Raw genomic sequence first — 7496 nt, 5'->3', positions numbered from 1 at the left:
GAATTGATTTCCTTATTTCTATCGGTAGCATTTTGTCTTGAGTTTGAAGCATATGTTTTATTTCAAAAAAATATTCACTTGACGTAACCCAAATATATATATTTTTTTACTCAGCCCATTCTCATGGGAATGTGTTTGGATCGCTTCATTTATGAGATAAAACGAAAAAACAAATAACCAGCAATTGGACCAACTCTAGGAATATCAAATAGATTAACCTTTTATGAATCACAAAAAAAAAAAGATTAACCTTTTATGTATGGACGGACTAATTATATGTAAAGTACATATATATGTGACTCCAAAATAAAAGTTCGATCCATTTAAAAAAGATTCGTTAGACTAAATAGACATGCCTATTTACTATTTTATTTTCTATTTTTTGTCTAATAGTCAATTTTAAAATAAAAACCATCAATATATAGACTAGAATATAAACTTTGGGCAAACATTTTTGTCATTTTGCCAACCTTAGTTTTGATGAAGTTGAAAGAATGGCATAACTGGATCGCACAACAAAGTTGGTTGTTTCCTTTTCAGAATCCATGAAAAGATTTGTCATTGTTTTCCTCCACACATGTATTCAATTCTTTTTTCTTCCCTTTTTTTTTATCAGTTCTTTCTTGTCAAATTGCATTCTTTGTTATAATTTATTTCTTCTTTTAAATTTATAATTGTATAGGGTTGGCAAACACAAGTTGCAATAAGAGATCACGCGTGTGGGCGCACTTGGTTTTATAAAGGCTCATCAAAACGTGACCAAAATTTTCAAATAAAGCAAAAATATGATTCTTGCATCCTTATTAGTTATAAAAAGTCGGGTTGGTCTAATAGTTAGCTCACTAATTTGCTTAAATAAGTGGGGGAGTTCAAATCCTATCTTGTGCATGTAGCAATATATTGGCCAGCGATAAATCTTTAAATGAAACTCAGTACTGCAACAAATTAGTCCTTATCATGTCGAACTAAAAAGTGCCATGGAAACAAAAAAAAAATTATAAAAAGCCTTTGACCTTTCTACTTGAATTGGTCTTATTGGTCTTTAATTTCTTTTTCTCTTGTGAGATTGGTTCTTGTTGCGTTTAGATTCTTCTGCTAGAAAATTATTTTAAATAATTTTTTAATGTTATAAAATTATTATATTAAAAGTTTAAATTTATAAAAGATATATATAGTTATTTATCTATTATTTTTTTCTCACATAGTAGCTACTCTTTTGAGTTTGTACGAATTTTCATAAGTTTTTTTAGTCTTATGATAAAATTATTTTTTTAGAATTAAGAAAAAATAATGTTTAAATTGTTTGTCATATAAATTTTGATATTATGTAATGAAATTATTTTTTTAAAAGCTTAAACTAACAGAAAAAAAAATTGATAAATGAATTATTAGATATCTAATAGCTAACAATCAAAGAGGAAAAAAAATTAAAATTTAGACTAAATATTGATTAAAAATTTATGTATATACAATATTATGTTCAAGAAAGATGGCTAAATTAGTAAAGTGGTCTTACAAAGATGGAAGCTGAGTGTTATGTGGGACACAAGTAAGTAAATTATAGTTTGAGAGACGAGGAACACGTGATATGAGTGAGAGTGAGAGTGAGAGTGAGTGAGTGAGTGATAGGGAATCTTTTTGGAATCGCATGAAAACAAAGCCACAAAGTGAGTATCTTCCACAAGATTCGTTTCATTTCTTGGTGTGCTCCTCTTTCGTTCTACTTTCTAGGTTCTTTCTTCTAAGTTCTAATTAGGGGTATAGGTCGATCCGGTCCGAAAACTCGGTCCAATTCTAAATATTTTAAAAATTAATTTAGTTTGATTTTATTAAATTTAAGGTCGGTTAAGAATCTTAAAATAAACTCAGTCATTATTTTATGTGGAATCCAAGTCAAAACAAATTTGGCTTCACCCTATTTATATGTATCCTAAGATAACTAGAAAAGATATATATATTTTAAATTAATTTTAATATTATATTATATTAATGTGCATCATAAATATTTTTTTTTATAAATTATTTTTAAAATTTTAAAAATTCGATTTTCATCCGATTTGGACCCGCTATAATTGTTGTTCAAAAATATTTAGGTTTTATCGAATTTAAGACCAAATTAAAATCTAAAAAATAAACTTAATGTATATTTAGAATCAAATCTGAATCAAAACAAATCTGATTTCACCCGATCAATGAACACATCTACTTAACTACTTCCAATAATCGATATGCATCACTAAGCTCTAAGAAAGAACATATAAATAAAAATTAAACAGCAGAAAATCATTTTATTACGTTTTATCGAAAAATTTATATAATACAAAAGAGACTCGCTCAATTTTAGTATTTGCTCATGCAGTTGCAATTAAGAAATAAATGTTAAGCTACTTAAATTATTAACTAGATATCAAAAGAAGTTTCTCTTTTTCAAGTGAGACAATTATTATTTAATTATTTGTCCATATTCATCATCCACCCATTATTTGAGCCTATTATTAGAGGACATGGATTTTCTTTCAATTCTGAAGACTTATAAAAGCTATACAAATTATTTGAGTTGTCTCTTAAAGTTTCAATCATGTGTCTCTCCTTTAAAAGAAATATATTTATTTAAAATATTACGTATATGTTAAAAATTAATTATTAAATTAAAATAATTTATCTTTTTTTCTTCTTAATATATGAAACTAATGTACTCTCTCTTTACTATAACATAAAACATGAGCCCTAAACTATAAATGAATAGTAAATAAGAGTGAACCAATTAAAAGTAAGAATATCATTATAAAAAAAATATTGAACATTGTTAGATTTATTGTCACACGTTAGCAGTGGATCTATTAGCAAATTTATCAACAGACATAATAATAAATTTGTCGGATAAAAAAATTACTATCAGATTTAATATTCTAACGATAAATTTATCGGTAATAATTGAAAAAAAAAACAAAAAAAAAAATTGGCACCGATATTACTGTGAAATTTACGTCGAATTTATCCATCGATAAATCTCAATTAATGGAATGTTACATTTTGGTCATACACAATACACTACCGTCGAATTTATCCGCCGATAAATCTGACAGTAAACCTTATCTAAATTCAAAATGTGTACTCCTCTCCCTCACTTTCAAAAACAGCTTTCTTTCTCTCACATTCTCTTATCTCTTCTCTCTCCCCTGCAATATCCTCTGGCCACCTTCTTCTAGAACTGCTCACCACCATTCTCCTATAAAATCTATGTCAAATTGGCTGATCGTATTTTGTTATCTCAAAAGGAGTTGCTCCATCTGATTCCGCCACTGTTGGAAGAGTTGTTGTTGCCGCTTTTTCTGTCGCTGGAGCTGTGTCTTTTCTCCGTCATTCAGGTAGGTTGCTCTCATCATTCTCCCTATTCCATTATGTTTTTATTTTTTAATAAAAAATCCTAACTCGTTTTTTGTCCTAACCCCCCTTTTTGCCCTAGCTAACAACATCTCGTCACTGATTGTTCTTCTTCAGTCTCTGTTAGTTATTCTTCTTGTTGCTGATTTTTCTTGTTAACTGTTATGTTGTTGTTGCATAGATGTTCAGTTCTTGTAGTTATTGAATTTATTTGCTATTATTGTTCTTGATTACTTAATTTTTTTGCTAATAATTGTTCAGTTTTCATAGTTATTGCTATTATGGTTCTTATTAATTTGTTAGTGATTGTTGTTGTTGTTATCATTGTTCTTATTGATTTGTTAAGTTTTTTGCTAATAATTATTTAGTTCTTCAATATCTCTGCTTTGAGTCTTGTGTCTCCGTTGTGTTTGGAAACGTATCGTTAAAGTACCTTCTTGTGTCGTTTAACCAAGCAATTGGTGCCACACAATGTCTTTTTTAACTGTCGTTTTCTCTTCAAGAGGCAGGCTTATAGAGTGGTTCGAGGTTTGATTTCTCTTTTCTTATTTTGTTTTCTTTATTTATATATGCTCTGGATGAGATAGTCATTTGAGTTGAAGATAAAATGAAGTAAAATTTATTAGTGGCTCTCTTAGTAGGTTATGTTGTTGATGAAAAAGAGTATCTCATATAATTGGAAAAAAGAGAGTGTTGGCTATTTCATAAGTAGTTTGTGTTTCTTGTTGGTTGAAATGCACAATTTTCATATCATTGATGTGATTTATTAACTATTATGGTTGTTGTCGTTGTTTACAGTGTCTGATTAAGTTATAATTCTATTTGTGCACTCTTTTTATAGGTAAAAATTATATATTTCATAGTCTCCATAGTATTTTGCGATCCTCTAATTTAAGTTGCAACTCATCCACTTGATTTTCAGCAATCACTGACAGTAGAATGGCAAAAAACGATATCATGGAGGATGATATAATACAAGTTAGTGTTTTTTTACTTTTTTTTTCTTTTTTTTTTCTTTTATTTTGGTGTTTTTATTCCCTAATGGTGATTTACTTTATTGTCAAACGTGTTTGATAACATTATGTGATACTAAATTAAATTAAATTACTTCACTAAATTTGGTTTTGCGATTTTGTAACATGTAGAATATGAAAACAAGGAGAATAAAAGAGTAATAGTTTCTATTTATGTTATTCGTGTGTGCATATTTTATAAGAAAAATAATTAGTTTTTCTCTTCTCATGATATTTAATTTGATTGTGCGTTGTTTGTACAAATGAATAATTATGCCTTTCTTTATGCTTTGTTGTTTTTTATTTTTATCTTTCCTATGATTTTGTGATTTGTTTAGGGTGTAGGAGTAGATTATTCAATTTGATGATCTTGTAATTTGTTGAATTAGAATTGCAAATTATATAGGAATTATTTTTTGGACCTTTAGCTTTTTGATTTGTCATTGTTTACGTTCTATGTAAGTAGTAAATTCTATTCATGAATGAAGTAGTTTCAAAGTAAAAGAAAAGAGATAAAAAAAAACTTGTTTAATTCATTTTTTGTAGTCAAAATTTTTATTTGTGAACTTTCAACTAAAAATTATATACAAATTATTATAAGAGATTCTAAAAACTTTAAACTTTGTTAGTTTATAAATTATCAAATTTAAACGTTTAAAATTATATAGTAAATTTTCAAACAAGTTTTTTAAAAAATTTGAAATTTAAATTTATCGTCAGATTTACTGTTAGTTAAATTCGTCAGTAACTATTAATTTAATTATTAATAATAAATCATAAATCACTGTGAGATTTATCAGGAAAAAAATCCAACGGTTACAAGTTCCAAAATTTCATAATTAAAAATTTGTATCCGTTGGTAATTAACGGAAGACAAAAAAATCCATCGATAAATAATTATCGACAACGTTTATATCTGTCGAATCTATTCTGCCACTAAATCCAATAATAAACAAATTACTAGCGAATTTTTTTGTTAAATCCAACTATTTTCTTGTAGTATATATAATAAACATTTTTTTATGTTGTGTGTATGTATCATTACACTTGTCCTTTGGCAAATTCAAAAGTCGCTACAAGTTAAACAACTTTAAAAAATACATACTTTTTATGTTTACTTTTTTGTTTAAAAACCATGTGAAAAATCTTCATACCTTTATTATTATTTATATTTTTATTCTAAGTTCACTTTATTTTCATATTATATATATAGCACGCACTTTAACTTAATATACACATATATTTATTTTTATTTAAAATTATAATGCTAAATTTGAAGTAATTTATATTCATTCACTCACTTTCAATATTCTTAGGAGTGATAATGTCACCATGAAAATGCTACTTTAATTTGATGAAGGGATTTTTCTCATCCACATATTATTACATACATTTTGTTTATGGTGGAAATTAATTCCAAGGGAATCCCATATATATAGTTGTTTGTTGTTAGTTTCTGATTGATTTAAAATACTATCTATTTTTACTCCTTATTCTTTCTTTGGTTATCGTTTCGTTAGATATCTTTTCTAATTTGTTGGACATTATATTCATATATAAATATATCATTACGTGCCTTCTTAGCTTTTCCAAGGGTTGAAAAAAGAAATATGCAACTAACATATATGCTTTATCGCAACTTGAATTTAATTTAATTATAGTAATTTAAGCATGTTTTTTATATGGAAAAGGATGCTGCTAATGCAAGTTCACCTGAAACACAAGGCGGGATGAACTCCATTTGAGGATTCTCATTTGTCATCAATAAATTATTCCATATATCAATATAAATTTAAATTTTTGTTTCGATCCAGTCTAACAAGAGTCAGAAGTCCATCATACGAACTGTTGATCCGACGAATTATTGATCCATATGCGAAAAGGTAATTTGCATGTCATTTCACATTTTGGTGGAGACTTGAATAGCTGGTAGAAACTTTTAAACGGACGAGTCGAAGACAAAAGATCCATCCGAAGTACAAGGTATAAATGGGGAAGAACCTATCCCTCTCTAAAAATATGTTACTCTTATTAGCCGCCTCTTTGTACGAATGTTCATTTTAGTATCGGAATATTTTTGTAGATAGCCCTACTTACCGATCTACGGACACTTAAAAGTTAAAACAACACCTTTAAGAGGTGACCTCTCCATAGAGCTTACGCACAGATCTAAAAACACTCTCAATCAATTCGTTACTCTCAACTCACCAACCATCCGATTTACTTTTCTAGTGAACAATTGAACAAGTCTCAATACTTATTTAATTAAATAAATGATTTACTATTCGATCAATTTAAATAAATTTTAATATAATTTCTCAAATTTATTATAATAGATTATATATAGGATGGCAATAATTTTTTTAAAATAAAATTTTTTAATAGAATTAATCGAAAATCAATTATCAAATCCATCCGATTTAGGACCAAAAATAATTGCGAGCAAATTCATTAAAAACTAGAATGTTCTTTAGCGACAATATTAAAAAAAGTTTTTTTAACAAAAATTATATAAGTATATTATTTTACTATATATATTTAGTTCATAATCCCAATTAAACCCCAAAATCTTTAAACTTTAATTAGTTTTATAGTTGAATGATCGCTCTCAAGACCCTCTTGTTGGTTTGCGTAAATTTTTTGTATGTATAGAATTTGTTATATTGGTCTTATACTATTTTTTTTTAGTAAAGATCAAATTCTAAGTTTTTAAATTATAAAAATTTTGATATTATATTTAATCAATGGATTCTATTCCAACCTGATTGAGAACCGACAGATGATTAGCCGTGCTGTGACAGAGCATAGGAACATTTTCACTGAGAGGATGAGAAGTAGCCATTGACAACGGTGACACCCTACATAGAGCTTGCCATGGAAGGAACCTTGCGTGTGGGAAAAGGATTTCAAGGAAAAGTTGAAATTCAGAGGACAAAGCATCTCCAAAACTCCAACATATTCTCCATTATTAAAGTAACAACTATTTATTTTATGCCCTTTTTACTTTATACGAGGCTAAAGAACCCTATTGGTATCCTGACTAAGATTAATAAAATAAACATAGCTTGTTTCAATTCAACAATCTCCGTGGGATTCGAC

The sequence above is a fragment of the Arachis duranensis genome, chromosome 6 (assembly GCF_000817695.3).
Source record: "Arachis duranensis cultivar V14167 chromosome 6, aradu.V14167.gnm2.J7QH, whole genome shotgun sequence".
NCBI classification, from domain to species: Eukaryota; Viridiplantae; Streptophyta; class Magnoliopsida; order Fabales; family Fabaceae; genus Arachis; species Arachis duranensis.
The sequence above is the reverse complement of the archived record's forward strand: the minus strand, read 5'-3'. Positions refer to the sequence as shown.